This window comes from Dioscorea cayenensis, chromosome 5, assembly GCF_009730915.1.
Source record: "Dioscorea cayenensis subsp. rotundata cultivar TDr96_F1 chromosome 5, TDr96_F1_v2_PseudoChromosome.rev07_lg8_w22 25.fasta, whole genome shotgun sequence".
Lineage (NCBI taxonomy): Eukaryota > Viridiplantae > Streptophyta > Magnoliopsida > Dioscoreales > Dioscoreaceae > Dioscorea > Dioscorea cayenensis.
In genome coordinates this window covers 19,274,568-19,292,810 of record NC_052475.1, presented here as the reverse complement: position 1 = coordinate 19,292,810, position 18,243 = coordinate 19,274,568, and the positions used below count along the sequence as shown (strand labels likewise).

General features: G+C 41.9%; 1 non-coding gene across 1 annotated transcript; it reads left to right on the top strand.

Moving 5' to 3' along the window:
• The first annotated feature begins 13,730 nt into the window (after window positions 1–13,730).
• LOC120262646 lies at window positions 13,731–13,837 on the top strand. Its single transcript, XR_005536907.1, has one exon. It is a non-coding gene; the product is annotated as a small nucleolar RNA R71 (small nucleolar RNA).
• Window positions 13,838–18,243: the final 4,406 nt, after the last annotated feature.

Sequence of the window (18,243 nt, the reverse complement as noted above, 5' to 3'; positions counted from 1 at the left end):
ATTACCTCGACTCAATAGACTCTATTTAGAAGCATCTAGTGAATCATGAGCTTCATGTTAGATCCTAGGGGGAGCATTGTCCGGGTACCTCATCTTTATTGATTAAGATCTCTTTTACTTGTTTTTCTTGCTCGTTTGCTTGCTTATTGATTCTCTTGCAATTAGTTCATTTCATCACATCCATTGATTTCGACTAGATAACTAAGAATTGGTTAATACTAATACTTCCGTTCCCTGTGGATTCAACTACCCACTCACCGGGGTAATTATTACTTCGACACCAGTGCACTTGCTGTTTACACGCATATTCGGACATGTCAGTACCCCATCTTTCTATCGATTGCCTCTCCTTATTTCTATTGCGTCCCTTTCCTCATTACTTTATTTTTATTTGCATTGGTATTGTTCACTCAAATTACAACTTGGTTTCAATATAGTAGATATCAATACTTCTGTTTCCGAGCACTATTCCCTTTCGATAGGACTACCCACTCATCGGGGTACTTTATTACTTTGATAACCCATGCACTTGCGGTACACACATGCAAGGGGTGTGTCAAGTTTTTGGCACCATTGTCAGGGAATAGGCGTTTTGGAAGCATTTTCACTTTGCTATTTTAGATATTCATCACTTGTTCTATTTCATGCTTTCTTATTCTTCCATCATTCTGATTTATTTTTCTTTCTTTGATTGCAGTTCTAGGTTATTACCCGAGGCAACCCTCTGACATTGGTTGAAGGTGATCCAGATATTAGAAGAACTCTAGAGAATGCTCATTAGGCACAAGAGCCACCCAACTTACTCGATTACATGTCTACGTAGATGCATTTGTGCTTTACTAGTAGAGGAATACTGTCACAACTCTATTTATCTTCTCTTTGTTCTCTTATTAAATATTTTATTGTATATTTAAGGAAAAAATTAACAATAAAGGAACTAAAAGCTCTTAAAATAAAATTCAATGTAGAATTTAATAGTCTAACGCCAATAAGAAAGTGATGGGTTGGCAGGAGCGTATAAGGTGGAAGTTTTCATGACAAAGAATGAAGGTGCACTAATGATGAAACATGACTTCTATGAAAGCATAAATAAAGATACAACTCACATCTATTATTCTTTTAGCTAGGAAGTTCTTAACTAAGCATCATAGCTATCACAGGTAAGTCAAGAATTCAATCAAATAAAATACCCCATCCCCAAACCTAGAGTCATACATTGCCCTCATTGCACATAAATCAGTAATACATGGTGATAGATAACAAATAAGCACAGGTAGATGGAGTAAAGAAACATTTCCCATTTTTTGTGAGAATTGAATGATACGTGTATTGACATGGGGTAAGTTTGATCCAAGCAGGATGATGAAAGTGAAGCTCCTTTCATTATAGTCCTATAAAGATCAAGAAGCTTATCACAAATCAAGGCTCATAAATGTGGAGAAGCAAAGTGATAAGAATTAAAATAGATAGAGTTTGGCAGGGACTGAACCCTTGCTAATAACAAAGTACAAACCAACAAACATACACAAAATATGGAAAAGTACTAGAAACAATTTAAAAAAATGACTCATGCATGCTCTATGTCTGGTGGGAGCGGTGGTACCACAGATGTGGTAGTGGCAGATATGGTTCCAACAGAGGGAGAAGATCCATGAATGAAAGCTAAAACCATAGTTATGTCTTGCTTGACTCAGCGTTGGGATACAACGATCTCCCTCTATCCCTACTTAAGGATCTGAAATTGATGTTGGGTCTCTTCCTATAGCTCATAGAGCCTAATCTCGAGTGATGCTGGCCCAGCATCCGGCTTAGACTCTGACTCTATCTCATGCACCTGCGATGGCCCAACATCGCGCTCTTTTTCCCCCTGATGCTGTGCTATATAGTAAGTTCCATCCCAAGAGGAGTGGTGTTGCCAACGATGTGTATGGTTCCAGTACGCTCGATCAAGCCCATGCCTCTAATCAATCGCATGATGTAGGGTCCAACAAAGATAGTTATGAGGCACACGTACTATCCCTGATGAGAGATAATGTCTATGAAGATGTGTCCCATATAAATCAGTTATCGCTTGAAGATGCTGTAAAGAACGAGAAGATTAGTGCATGACACAACTCCTGTAGAGTTTGACCGACCCCTAACCCCTCTAGTCAGTAATGCATGAATGTAGCGATGGGCGAGGTTGGTCATCTAGGATGTCTTCCCCTTCCTAGAATTGGCAATGGTGGCCCAATACCTTTCTAGTGAAGTGTGATATTGGAAAATCATGAATAAGAAATGAAAGTCGAGTGATTGTGTTTCTGCATCAGCGTAGAGCCCCAAGTAAACACCCAAGTCGGGCAGACTGATCTTGTATCTCTTCTTGAAAGCTTGCAACGATAGTGAGCTTGCTTTCTGAACAACGTTGCAGAGGCTCACTACCTTAGTTATGCTCAAGACTTCTAATTTAAGCTCACGGTAGGTAGGTTCTTTGATGTCAAGCACCTTGTCCCAACCATCATACATTATGTGCTCTGAGATAGCTTCATCCAAGCCCAATGCCCTGAATACATTCTTGTCTTGTGCTCATCATTCTTGAACCGTGGTTTCATAATGGGAGGTGCACCATCCCTCCGTGCTCACTTGGAGGCCATACACTTCATATGCATACCTACAAGGTAAGAACCAAGTGATTAAACCAATACTTGAAGAAAAAAAGGATTATGATAGTGGAGAATGAAAATTTTCAAGAATTGCTACAGTAATTCCCAAAAATATTTTCCCAAGAGTTTCCTTTGTTCATGGAGAATAAAAACTATTTACAAAACTAAGTTTAGAGAGATATACTTTTGATAGTTGATGAAAATGATGGTGAAACACCCAATAAACCTTACAAAACAAGGATCCAAGAGGAGGAGAGTTTCTAGAGCAAGAAATTTGGAGAATAATAGTGAAAAAATGAGTGAAAAAGTGGAGAAATGAAGGAGAATTGAGAGGAAGAAGAAGAATAGAAGAAGAGAGAGAAAATGTGGCAATGGTGCTCGTTTGTAAGGCACCTGACCCAATTAATGGGTTGCTTGATGGGCTAAGCAATCCGTCAAGCTCTTTGGATGGCTTGATGGCCATCAAGCAAGCTGTGAAGCCATCCAGAGGGCTTCACGCCCAAGCATGATGGGCATGCTTGCCCGTCATTGCTCTCGACCAGCCTTCACAGGTAAAATTTGTCGTGAAGCACCCCGTGAAGGCTCTAAACTCTCTTAAAACTCCCAAAACACTCATGCAACTAACAATCAAGGATAATACATTCACAAATACTTCAAATATAACATGAAAACTCATCTAACAATCATCACCATCAATAATAATCCTCAAGAAGCTCCATGCATGCATGAAATGCTAATAATAAAGCAATTAAGCAAGCATGAAACCCTAAAAAAGGAAGATAAACCACATGCAAATGTGCATAAGTTTGAAAGATTATACGCACAAAGAAGAAGGGCATGAGCAAGATGGACAACAAAAGAGAAAAAGAAAAGAGATATAATAACTAAACACACAATAATATGAAAATGAGAATACTAATGGAACAAAAACTTAGGTTGCCTCCCAAGAAGTGCTTGTTTAACATCATTAGCTCTACCTACCTTAATACTTACCTTCAAGGTGGAACAAATGGAGGAGAGTTACCTCCAGCCACATAGGAAGTACGGCTTCAACTGATGACCATTAATCTTGAATATCCCTTTTTCTGGATGACTTATCTCGATGGCACCATGAGGAAACACTTGTAGAACTATGAATGGTCTATACCACCTTGACTTCAACTTTCCTGGAAAGAGTTTCAGCCTAGAATTAAAAAGCAATACTTTATCCCCTGCACGGAACTACTTAGATTGCTTAATGTGTCGATCATGGTACACTTTCACTTTTTCTTCATAATGCACAATGTTCTAATATGCCATAGCTTTCCATCCATCTAACTCATTCAATTGGAGCTTTCTCTTATTGCCAGTTAGGTTAGGATTGAAATTGAACTATTTAATAGCCTAGTAGGCTCTGTGTTAGAATTCAACGCGTAAATGACAGGCTTTCCTATAGACCAACCTGTAAGATGTTGGCCGATAGGGTTTTATAGGCCATTCTATAAGCCTAGAGTGCATCATCTAGCTAATATGCCCAATCTTTCCAGTGATGGCTCACCATTTTCTCCAAGATTCACTTTAATTCTCAGTTTGACACTTCAACTTGACCTCTTGTTTGGAGATAATACGGAGATGAAGTCTGATGATAAGTTCCATAACGTTTGAAGATTTTTTTGAACCGGGAGTTACTGAAATGAGTGTCTTGGTCACTTATGATCACCCTTTGTGTACTGAACATGAAGAACAATTTTTTTAGAAATTTCACCATGACTCTAGCATTTCAAGAAGGAAATTCTTGTGCTTCCACCCAACTGGACACATAATGAACTGGCACCAAAATGAATTTATTGCCCTGATAACTAGGGAATGGACCCATGAAGTTGATCCCCCATATGTCAAACACACACATGTTTAGTATTAGGTTTGTGGCATCTCTTCCTTTTTTGAAATGTTACTCACTCTTTGACACTTATTGACGACACCCCTTTCGTATTACCCGCAAATGCATGGGTTTGTCGAAGTAATAAATCCGAAGTGAGTGGGGGATCATATCCATATGGAGTATGGAATAAAAATACTAAAATTGCTACTTAACCAAGTGAAGATGAATATTGATTATGTTGATAAAGTGTAATGTAAGCAGAAACAAAAAAAACTAGAACGAGAGGCCCAAGTAAGTGAGACGAAAGACAATTGATAGATGTGGGGTACCTCGACAATGCTCCCCCTAGGACTGATGTTTCAAGTGCAAGACCTACTATTAGGCTTCCTAACTAATGCTTGATTTGTCGTGGAAATCCTAAAGCACACGGTGCCAAACCTAAGGTCAACCGTGACTAACTCTACACTATGTCCCGGTGGAGAAATTATTCACTCTCAACATCTCATACTGTGCAAAGTTGCATGGAGTTCTAGGGATTCAAAGTGATAAACCCTATTCCTATGTGTAGTTCTAAACCTTTGGTCTAGGCGAAAGACCCCTACTCACAATTAAGCCCTAGATACTAAAGTCACTTTAACGCTACACTCTGTTGCTCACGCAACTAAGCCCCAGTGGAGTTCATCCTTTAGTTCTTCACCCTATTATAACCACAAAATACTCTAGGAATTGTAGTTAGGATAAATTACACCATAGGGGAAAGGGGACGCTCCGGTACCTCTCGACTAACCCTCTTAACCCTCTCAAATCTAGCTTTGTCTAATCCTCATTGCGTGTCAGCCATCCACAAAGGTTATTAAGATGAACTCTCAACCCTAGTATCACTCTAAGGGCAAAATCATTCAACAAGCATTCATGATTGAAACTCAATTAGGAACATCAATTAAGGAAGGCATAATGAAAGGTCAAAGAAACATTAACATCCTATGGTTTACAAAATCCAAGTACCTACTAGGGGGTTTAGCTCTCCATGGAGCAAGATACAATCAATAATGAAATCAAAAGTAAAAATAAGTAATCCATAAGAAACCCTCCTCGGTAGTCATGTCGATGGTTTTGTGGAGTAGCCTCGTCTTCTCCAAAGGTCCCCTTGTCCAACCTAGGGCACACCTCTCAGAATCGATGCCGACGAAAGCTCCCCCAAAAACCTTCTTCTAAGTGAACCGTGGTGTCGAATAAGTAGAACTACTCCAAAGACATGCCAAAAGCCTCTATAAACCCTAGCCGAGGGCCTTGCAAAAGATGGAGAAAAGTTGGAGAGAAGGGTGAAAGATTCTCTCAAAATCTTGCTGAACCACGGCTTAAATAGTGCTAGAATCAGGCATCCATACGCCCCTCTGGATTTTTCACACGGGCCTCTGGAATTTCCACACGGGTGTGGGGAATTTCCACAGGCCCATGTGGATTATCTGGAAACCTGATTTTCGGCCTGCTGTGAACAGCAACTGCTATAGTGTATTGCTACATTAATTTTCTATAGTAACTACTACAGTGCATTGCCAAAACACTCCCAATTCCACAATTTCATTGAGGCAACATAAATGAGCACACATTTATGCCGTAGATCACAACTCTTCTTCGATCAAAGTCCTCACTAGTGAAGATCTTGCTATCAATACACAAGTCAGGATACACAAATACGACTGCCTTCGTGCCCCACCAACTCATTGTAATGCCTTGACTACATGGAGGTTGGCACATATTCATGTATCTTAGAGCCCCATTGATAAGTGCTTGAGTAGACATATTTCTATATATGTTTTACATGCATTGAGCATCATTTTTACCATGGTTTATGTCTCATATTGTGTATTTGGTGTTCTTTTATGCATATAAAGTCACAATGTTGGGAGTTCTTGTTCAATTCATGGACCAAGACACGAGAGGAGTTCATGAACGTGGAGATGTGTGCCAACTTCCAAGAAGATTCAAGTTAATTCACTAGTTGGATGGGCACAAAGGCATCTACATCTTCATGTTCCTTCTATTTGTGAAGATTGCATGACCTCTCAAAAATACGTCGATGAAGAAAAGTCTTATAGTCTACCACATGGACCTGTAGCTAACTACTATAGCAGAATTACTGTTCATGCTCCCACGTGGAAATTCTAGCAGCCCATGCGGGCGCGTGGAAAATCCACATGGGCGGGTGGGGGCACATGACAGACGAGGTCTAAGGCCTATAAATAGCCGTTTGCCCTATTCTTTCTCATCTTTTGTGCGGCTCTTGAGGGGTGAGATGCCTAGTGTTTGTAGAGAAGGTCTTTGCGGCTTGGGAGGCGCTTTGTTACTAACTTTGATAAATTCCTCCTCTGTCATAGCATCGAGGAAGCCACCTGTGAACCTAGCTTCAAAGAGGGTCCTTCAAGACGTCGAAGCTCTCCATCAAGGCCATCAGTTCATATCTGTGGTTTTAATATACTTGCATTCATTAATGGTGTGTTTTGTGTGTTGCTCCATGGAGAACTAAAACCCTAGAGGGTATTTAGGCTTGTGAACGCTAGGATTCTCTTCTTGTGTGGATTTGCTTTGTGTTTCTATTTAATCTGAGTTTGATTAAGTTTCATTCTTGATTGTTTAATGCTTGCTTGCCTTATTGATCTTGTGGTTATTTGGTTTGCATGATTTGTTGCCTTGGTGGGAGAGAGATCTCCATTAGGGTTAGAACCTCAAGATTGAATACGGTTGAGAGGGTGAGTCATGAGATAGTGAAGTATCCCCTTTCCCCTTTGATTGGTGTATTCTATCTTCATTCCTTAGACTCTATTAAACCATATTTGGTGGGAGGCATGAGATTGCTCGATTTCTCCGCCAGGACCTTGTAGAGGGTTAGAATCTTTCACCAGGAATTAGGGTTGGATCAATCTTTAGGAATCAGTTACACCTTTCGGAATCCCTAGGTTGCTTTGTGGTCATATGTTGTGTGAGGTGTTGAGATTGAGCGATTTCTCCACCGGGACCTCGTAGGGGGGCTAATAACGGTGATCTAGAGACATATATCATTATATTTGGATTTTTGTGACTTAACTTACTCATCATAGAAACATTTTGCATATCTGGTACCTAATACCTGAATCCTAGGTGGAGCATTGCCCGAATACCCCACTTTTACTGATTGAGATCTTCCTCCATTTCACCCTTGGATATTTGTCTCTGGTATTCATTTCTTCACACATTAAATCACCATACCGTTCCATTTATCATTAGGCTAAAAAGCAAAGAAGAAGTTAGTACTAGTAGCCCTGTTACCTCTGGATTCGACTACCCGACTCACTGGGTAATTATTACTTCGACACCTGTGCACTTGCGGTTTACACGCATATTCAGACGTGTGACCAACTTGTGTCTTCACATTTCTTCCTTCCAAGATTCCACCAAATAATGCGTTTATGATCTACTTTGGGCTTCTTTTCCTAATACTCAGCTTTACAAACCTAAATGCACAAAATAACACAAATACACATGCATTAGCGCTTAAACCTGATAAAAGTAATGCTCATCGTAAGGAAAAACACTTCGCATTCTTAACACACAAACACTTATCAAACTCACCCACAGTTAAGCTTTTTCTTTTCTTCAAGCAAAAATAAAACATTGAAGCATAGAAGAAGGAAAAAAATTGAAAGTGGTTGGCTTTAGGTTCATCAAACTATGCAAGGAGAGCATTCTATAAGAAAGGAAACATTCTACACTAAATACGAAAAATCAATCCTCTAGCTAAAAACTTGAATCAAAAGGGACAACAAGCCCGCCATCGTGTAAGTGTGTGTAAACTCACTCAAGTAAACCCAAAGTGTACTCCTCAAAGTTCTAAGTACATCCTCTAAGGTAGTAGCTTCACGCATCCTCTAAGGTAGCCCTTTCTGAAGCGACCGCTAAGGTGGTTATTACACTTTCGAGGTGGTCGCTCATTCTACTGCTGTGGTAGCTTTCAATCATCCCATGAGATAGCTCATTCTCTCATTAGGGCATAACTAGTATCCGACTTATGAGAGTAGCTTCATACTTCATAGGTGGTAGCTCTTTTTAACCCCAATGCACAACTAAACAATCTATTTTTTTTTTCTTTTTGTGTTCCATTTTTTTCAGCAAAATAGAACAAGAAATAAAACTAATTAGTCCCTTAAACACCAAACTTGAGTTTCCAAAAGAGTTTCAAGATTGAGTGGTGCACAAATATTAATCGGGCAAAAAATTCCTAGAAATTCAAGTACAAACTAGAGGATGAGAACATTCAATGTTTAAATTTCTCCTAAGCACAAGAATACAAACATTGCAACTAAGGTGAACCGCCATTGGCTACGTGAGCATGTATTTCAATCAAAACTTGTGTAAAAGACATGTGCAAAGTGAACTCCCCCCACACACACACACACACACACTTAAGATGTACACTGCCCTCAATGCACACATGCAAGTACAATAGAAAGTATAACAATCAAGTAAATATGTGGGAGTCAACAATTGAAACAATACTCCCTTGACTCCTAATGTTGCGTTTCGATGGAACTAAATCCTTGGGAGTAAAGTTTCAATGAGTTGTGAAGCACACATGGCCCACATTGGCCGTGTCCATGACTAGTTCTCAATTCCCATACTGACAAGACCATTGCATGCATACACAAGGGGGTTCAGTGAAGCTCAATAAACAAAAATAACACTAGTATATAAAAGATAGAGCAATGCAATGTAACTCGAGACAAAAAATTAAAGATAAACTCTGAAGGAAGATCCTTTCTGAGTATACAAGTCCAAAAGATACAGCAAAATTAAAATATGAGAAATAAAAGAAATAAAATAAAAGACACCTCAAGGGTCACTGTCATCCGGGATCGGCTCTGCTGCTGCTGATGGTGGTGGTGCTGCTGTCATTGAATCTGGTGATGGTGATGCTGAAGTAGCCGGAGGGGTCCTCAATCTCATAATGAAAGGTGAGGACGTGTCATGCTCGAGTAACTGCTTTAAAGTGTTGAAACGCGCCATCACCTCTGTGTGCTGCACAGCCGGCATCTCACGAACCTCAGTGATCTCGGTCCATAGCAACCATACCGCACTCTCGAGCCTCTCAAATCGATCATGGGCTCGAGATGGTAAAAACACGCTCACCGGAGATGGCTCCTGTGCTATATGGGGTGTCTCGATCTCCACATGCTCTGGCCGAGGCTCAGGAACCGGCTGAGAACCCTCTGTAGCGTCACCTTCTCTCTCGGGCATCTCAGCGACAGGCGTGATCAAGGTATACACTCCCGGTTGACACCTGCGGACCATCCCCATCAACCTCATAGTCTGTATACCTAGGGGAGCAGGTATGTCGTCTTCTCGGCCCCTCAGATCACATCAAGTAAACCCATACCAATGACTACCCTTATGATGTAGGGATCGGAGAAGAGGATGCCAATCTTGCCATACTGCCCCTGATGTCATAGATACTCTGCTAGGATGTATCCCAAGTGTATCGGTGTCCTTTGTGCCATATAGTATAGCTATAACAGCTCATGTCAGCTAAGCACACCAGTACTGTCCCCACGCCTGTTTACTGACCTACTCAGAATGGCGTGAAGGTATCTATAACTCAGCCGGGAAAGACATGTGGCCTTAGAAACCCCGGGTTCATACTGCCCCTATCCACACAATGCTCTGTATGTGTGTTGCGGTGTCAAACTCCTGGGATAATCTGTACGCAGCTGCTCATAATCCTCTATGCCTATGTATATCGCTTTATACAGCCCAGCCAGATTGAAAACTAAGTCATGCTCATACTATGGTGCTATTCGAGGGCTCAGAACTGTATAGTGCCTATGATGTCAAAACTAGAATATGAGTGGTCAAACTCGAATGCTGCTAACACCTCGAGCGTCAATGTGCGAATAGCAGGGTCTCTAATCAGCAATAAGCGTCTCCAACTACCCATAGATAACAACTCTTCAACCTCACTCGCCATGTCTCCTGCTAACTGAACTTCCCTAGGAGCACTCATGTCCGGGAATCTAGTCTGTCAGAACCTGAGTCTCGACAATCGCTCAAACCGAGCCTAGTGCTTGGGAATAGTGAACTCTATGTGCTCGTATCTCAGGGGAATGTTCTCTGGGGCGTTTGCTGGCAGCATTTTTCATCCTGTGTGCCATATCTACAAGAATTAAAAAGAAATTGATCAGACTTAATCACAGGATTAATGATGCAGAAATCCACACGGTCGTGTGGAAATTCCACACGCTCTTGTGGATCCACGGGGGGTGAAAACAGCACGGCCGCATGCTAAAACTCCAAACAATACATCGTAAAATTTGTTTCTAACTCTTTCTAAGCATGCATGACCCATCTAATTATAGAAACAAATCAACTTTCATCATTCTAATTGATTAAAAGCAAGTATGACGAAGAAAAGACAGAATAAAGGTTTATCGACAAGATGCAATTAGAAACTTTGAATTTGGCAGGAAAACTGGAGTAAAACTCTTTAAATCAATGATGCTAGGTTGGGAAAGGGGTTAGGAGTGTTCTTTGAGTGATTAGGAGTGTGAGAACAAAGAAGAATGAAAGGATTTAAAAGGAAAACCGCGTCTCTTGGAATTCTGCACATCCATAATGGCGTGTGGAAATTACCCACGCCTGTGTGACCCCACAAGAGATACCCACAGGGCAGACGCACACCCATGTGTTCTCTCTAGGATAATACTAAATGCTTCTGAACGCAACCATACGGACATACGAAAATTACCCATGCCCGTGTGCCCGACCCACAGGGGCAGACACATGCCCCTATGGCTTCTCTGTCCATCCGAGAAAAATCTCTAAGTGTTTTCACATGCCCGTGTGGAAATTCCACATGGGCGTGAACCTTCACAAGACCATCTCACAGGGGCACTCGAATGCCCCTATTTATTCTCGGGATGGAAGAGATCTCTTCTGCAGAGATCCACACGGGCGTGAAGAAATTACCCACGCCCGTGTGTTTATCACACGGTTATCTACGGGGGCGAGTCTACGCCCCTATGTTTTCTCGGGAAAAATCTCTATATTTCTGTAGGATAACACACGCCCATGTGGAAATTACACATGGGCGTGGACCATCATCATAAGGTCATTCACAAGGGCGAGTCCAGGCCCCTATATCCTCTCGGGATGAGCTCGTCAGTAGAGACCCACGGTCGTCTAGAAATTCCACACAGAGTGCGTTTTCTCTGGATGCCTTAGAAAACTCTGCAGGCTTTGTAAAAAATTCCTGAACATATAGATGCACGTAGAGCCTGCCTTATCATATAGAAAGACTAGGGAAAAAAAACACGAATAACTAGCTTAAACGACCAACAACTTCGCCATAAACATTTAAGCACATGATAACACCAAAATGCCCACGGCAAAATCATAGCAATAGCATCCAAAAATCAAGAGAGCAGCACTTAAAGCCTTATTCATGAAAACAGTAAACTAAAAACTAGGAAAACAGTAAAAACTTGGGTTGCCTCCCAAGAAACGCTTGTTTAACGTCACTTAGCTTGATGTACCTTGTCTTATCTCATGGGCGCTCATAGATGAAGGTTCCCTTCTTACCCATGACTTGAAAGCATGATGAACATAGTTTTTAAAGGTAGAGGGGGAGTTGTCGAGCTTGTTACCACTTAAGGGTTCATCACCCTTGTTCTGTTCTTACGCATCCCCAACAGCCTTTGGGCATTTCCTGTGGCATCTCCTCCCTCGCTTTATCTTACGGAGTATCTTCCTCACGATCCCTATAGTAGATGGTATCTTCTCCTCTAGACCAAGCATCATCACCTCTTTGTTCTCCATTTCTTAGTCTAGCAACCCCGCGTATGGGTCCGGAATCAACATTTCCTACACATATTCATGGATTAGTTCATCGGTAGTGTCAAGAAAATAAAGAGTATCATCAAAGTCGAGAGAATGTCGCATTTCTTTAGCGAGGCGGTAATTGAGCTTGTCATCTCCAACCCTCAGTGTCAACTTCCCACCGTCTATGTCGATAAGTGCCTTAAAAGTGCGCAAGAATGGCCTCTTAAGTATCAAAGGAACATCTGCATCCTCATTGACATCCAACACTATGAAATCTACAAGAAATATGTACTTGTGCACCTTGACAAGTACATCTTCAATGATGCCCCTCGGATGTCTCACTACTTAGTCCACCAGTTGCAATGTCATCCGAGTGGGCATAGGCTCTCCCAAGCCTAGCTTCTGAAAGAATGAGTATGGCATGACGTTGATACTAGCCCCTGAATCCGCCAATACCATCTTTTCAGCCAAATTGCTAATGTTGCACAGAATCACAAAGTTTTCGGGGGTCTTTCTTCTTGTTCGGCATATTCTTTTACAACACTGCCGAACAAGAGGCATCTAAGATCACCGATGCACTCTCCTTCAACTTCTCAACCTCATGACCACTTCTCAAAGTGATCGCCTTTATATGTTATCTCGGGTTAGTCTCGATATTACTCAGCAAGCTTCCTTGTGGTCTCTCCGATAGAGACTTAACAATTTGCCCCACTTGATTTTCCAAATTGTGCAATGGAGCAGTATGGTTGTGAAGTGTAGCCTCGGCCGATTGGAATTGTGTATCCGATGATTGCACAAATCTAGTCAAGGCTTTCTCTAAGTCGGTCATCCGGGTTTCCAAGCCTGAAACTCTATTCTCCATGTTCGGGACTTGTTGTTGTTGAAAACCAGGTTGTGCTATGGCCTTTTGCTTCCCTTTGTTACTCAATGAGAAATTGGGGTGGTTCCTCCACCCTTGGTTGTAGGTGTTGCTATAAGGATTACCTTGTACCTTTCTCGAATTGCCCACAAAGTCTACTTGTTCAGTCGGGGCTGAAATAGCAATTGAAATAGGACAATTAGATGACATATGTGAACCCCCACAACCATCACAACTCGTGATCATGGCCACCCTCGGTGAAGTCAATGTATCTAATTTCTTGCTCAATGCCTCTACTTGGGTTGCTAAGGATGTAACCGCATCAATTTTATAGATTCCAGCCACTTTCATCTTTTCCCTTGTATTCCACTGGTAGCTATTCATGGCCATTTCCTCTACCAACTGTCAGGCTTCTTCAGGGGTCTTGTTCCCCATTGTACCTTCTACGGCAACATCAAGAAGTTGTCTTGTACTTAGATTCAACCCGTTATAAAAAGTCTAAATGATCATCCATTCGGGGAAACCATGCTGTGTACACTTCCGCAAGAGGTCCTTAAATCGATCCCATGTCTCAAACAAGGATTCAGGCTCCATCCGATCAAACGACGATATTTCATCTTTGCTTGTGGGGTTCTTCACTATTTGAGCTTGAGGTCGTACATTTAGCCATTTATCTTCTTGCCCCTATTCTTTCCGCACTGTAACGTTACTATAGCGGGTCACTATCCATGCTGCCGGCATTCGGCTGTGAGCTTCAGGGGCTCCATGCGCCCGCATGGGTGCCTGAGAGGTTTGCTGGAATTTCACAACCCTTTTCCCAGTGAGCTTCTGGCGAAACGGCAGTGAGCGTCATGGGCTCCATGCACGCGCATGGAGCCCATATGGACCTGATGGGGTATATATTAGACTGAACTTGCTAGGGCAAGGTGAGGAGGTTTTTGGAGAAGACTTTTGGGAAAGTTCTTGGAGCCAACTTCCACTAGTTCAGAGGAGGCAAGATCACACGTTTTGGAGAAGGGGAATCAAAGGGAGAAGCTTGGGTTGGCTAGTTCTTCATCGATCTCTTTTTTGGAAGCTTGTAGACGACAAGGGAAGCTGTCCCGATCGCGGTGTCCATGGAATCTTTCCACCTCACTTGGCTTGTCATCTCACTTCTTTTGTTTGAGGGAGTTTTCTTATGCCATTTGTAGTTGTTTTCATGGACGTATTATTTATATTTGTTTGCATGGACGAGTAGACCCCATGGTCACCGGATGCCGGTGAACCTTGGGGTGAACCTGTGTATTTGGATGATCTAGTTTTGTTTATTCTAATTGTTGTGTGTTTGTGATTCATTCTTGGTGCATTTGATGTGTTGCTTACATGAGAACTCTGTAAACCAACTCCTAGGTTGTACTTGATAGCGTGACCATCGCCCTTGTACTAGACACACCAAGTTTGGAAGGGATTCATGTATGAATACGCCGTGACCATCGGGTATTTTGTACCCCTGCAAACATTACGGCTAGACCAAGTCATGTTCCAGCTCTCATTGGGGATTTCGCCCTTTTGTTAATGCAATCGTATGAGTATTTGATCGGAAGAAATTCCATATCAATACTTATACCGGATTAGGGGTCAAATGCCGTGACCTTCGGGTTGACCTAATTTAGGAAATCTGTATGTCCAAACCCTCAATTCCATGACACTCTTAGCATCCTTTACACTTTAGTAGCCCCTAGGGAATCCGCATCCGTGACCATTTCTTTCCCCTGATTTTATACCTTTGCCTTATTTTAGACTCCACTTGTAGTTCTTTCATTTTAATTAATAGATTAGAGAAACCCTTCGAATCTTTCGGCTAGACAATATGCAAAGAGGAAGTAATGGTAGATCCTTGGGCCCAGGGAATACGACCCTCTCGTGCTCGCACGAGAGGTATTACTTGATGACTCCGTGTACTTGCGGATCTCGCACCAGGGAATATTCATACAACCAAGTCTCCAAGATTGGAACTCAAAATAAACATCAATTAATTGAAAGCATAACAAAGAATCCTCTACTCATCACAATGGTCCCTTTGTACGGCCTAGGATACACCTCGCCAGATCGGTGCCGACGAAAGTCTCCCACTAACCTTCTTCCAGATAGCGCGTGATGTCGGAGCTGTAGAACCTCTCCAAAGCCCTAGCCAATACCTCTCAAACCCATAGCCACCATCCTCTCTCAAGTTGGGGAAAAGATGGAGAAAAGAATAGAATACTGAAATCGGGGTTGAAATCATCTTTTAAAGGGCTGGAATTTGGAATCCACACGCCCATGTGAGCGTATTTGTACATGGATGTATTTGTACATGAATCCCTTCCAAACTTGTTGTGTCTAGTACAAGGGCGATGGTCACGCTACCAAGTACAACCTAGGACTTGGTTTAAAGAGTTCTCATGTAAGCAACACATCAAATGCACCAAGAATGAATCACAAACACACAACAATTGCAATAGACAAAATTAGACCATCCAAATACACAAGTTCAACCCAAGGTTAACCGGCATCTGGTGAACTTGGGGTCTACTCGTCCATGCAAACAAATACAAACAATAGGTCCATGAAAACAACTACAAATGGCATAAGAAAACTCCGTCAAACAATAGAAGTGAGATGACAAGCCAAGTGAGGCGGAAATCTTCCACGTACGCCGCGATCGGGGCAGCTTCCCTTGTCGTTTACAAGCTCCCAAAGAAGAGATCGATGAAGATCTAGCCAAACTAAGCTTCTCCCTTTGATTCCCCTTCTCCAAACTATGTGATCTTGCCTCCTCTAACCTGGTGGAAGTCGGCTCCAACAAATCCCCCAAAAGCTTTCTCCAAAAATATCCTCACCTTTGCCCTAGAAATTCGGTCCAATATATACCCCGTCAGGTCCATACGGGCTCCATGCGAGCGCATGGAGCCTGTGAAGCTCACTGCCATTTTGCAAATAAAAGGTGTCGGTGCTACAGTACTCAGCTACATTGTTTTGCTACGGTGTTTTTGCTACAGTATTTTGCACAGTACTGAGAGTTGTGAATTTCAAGCAAACCACACGAACACTCATGCGGGGGCATGGACCCCGTGAAGCTCACAGCCGAATGGCCCGCAGCATGAATAGTGACTCTGCTACAGTACCGCTATAGTGCTAGAACCATCAAAATGCCATTTTTGGTGTCAAATTCGTCCAATTTGCATTTTTTGAGATTCATTCGGCTCATTTAAGATCTACAACACCAAAATAACCAATTTAGACTTAAACGGGCATAAATTCATTAAAATATACACAAGTAATACAAGATTAATACGTATAAAATATGTACATTTAGGCGTTTATCAGGATTTCTAAAGATAAATCCTCTTCCGAGATGTAGACCTAACCCTTTGGTCCAGGTGGAAGGTCCCTAGTCACAATTAAGCCCTAGGTGCTTAAATCACTTCAACGCTTCACTCCGTTGCCTCTGCAACTAAGCCCCAACGGAAGGTCATCCCTTAGCCCATTCACTCTACTATGACCGCAAAGAACTCGAGAAAATGGAGGTAGGATAAATTATACCGGAGGGGAAAATGAACGCTCCGCTACCTCTCGACTCACCCTCTCAACCCTATCCAATCTAGCTTTGTCTAACAATCGTAGTGTGTCAGTCACTCACAAGGGTTACCAATAAGAACTCTCAACCCTAGTGTCACTCTAAGGGAGTATTCAATCAATCAAACATTCAAGATTGGAACTCAATTAAAGCATCAATTAATGAAAGCATAATAAAAGATTTAATGAAACAAATACATCCTAGGGTTCATAAATTCAAGTACCCACTAGGGGGTTTAGCTCTCCATGGAGCTAGTTATAATCAACAATGAGTTCAAATGTAAAAGCAAGTAGTCCATAAAAAACCTCCTCGATAGTCATGATGATGGTCTTGTGGAGAAGCCTCGACTCTTCCAAAAGTCCCTTTGTCCGGCCTACGATACACCTCACGGATCGATGCCGATGAAAGCTCCCGCACTAACCTTCTTCCAAATGGAGCACTATGTTAAAGCTGTAGAACCTCTCCAAATCCATTGACAATATCTCCCAAAACCCTAGCCGCCGTCCTCTCTTAAGAAATCGGCCTTAAATAGGGCTGGAATCAGGCATCCACACCCCCCTGTGGATTCTCCACACGGGCCTGCGAAAATTCCACATGGGCGTGGATGATGTCCACACGCCCATGTGGATTCCTTGAACTTTAATTTTTCGGTTGGCTGTGAATAGAACCTTCTACAGTACGGCCCAAAACACTCCCAAATCCATGTTTTCATCGAGATAACGTAAACGGGCACACATTTCTATCGTAGATCGCCTTGCTTCTTCATTAAACGGCTTCATTAGTGAAGATCTTGCTATCAATGCATGAGCCGGTATACTCGAATGTGACTGCCTTTGTGCCCCTCCAATCATTGTGCTAACTTGAATAGAAGGAGGTTGGCACACATTCTTGCCTCTTGAACCCAACTTATGACTTCATGTTTGAAACCTTCTCAAGATTTCCTCCAAATAGTGCGTTCATCACCTACATTGGCTTCTTTCTTTAACATTTGGCTTCACAACCCTATACACATGATAGTAACATAAATACACAGATATTAGTGCTAAAACCTGATAAAAGTAATGCTCATCATAAGGAAAGAATACTTCGCATTCTTATCACACAAGCACTTATCAATATTTTTTCAACAGTATGCTTCATAATCAAGGCTCCAACACTCTCTTCTTGGGAACACGTGGATGGCCACACATTCATATGATAGATTATGAGGCTTCTCATTGTCTAACAATCATTTTAAAGATTCTTGAATTCTTCACACAAGTCAGGACATAGGAATGTGACTGCCTTTGTACCCTTCCAACTCACAATTTAGCTTGAATTCTCTTTTAAGTTAGCACACACCCTCGTGTGCGTGAGATCCTCATATGTCTTGATCCTTATGTTGCAGAAAAACTCCCAAAAGGTGCCTCCATAACCTATCTTTGCTTCCTTTTTATAT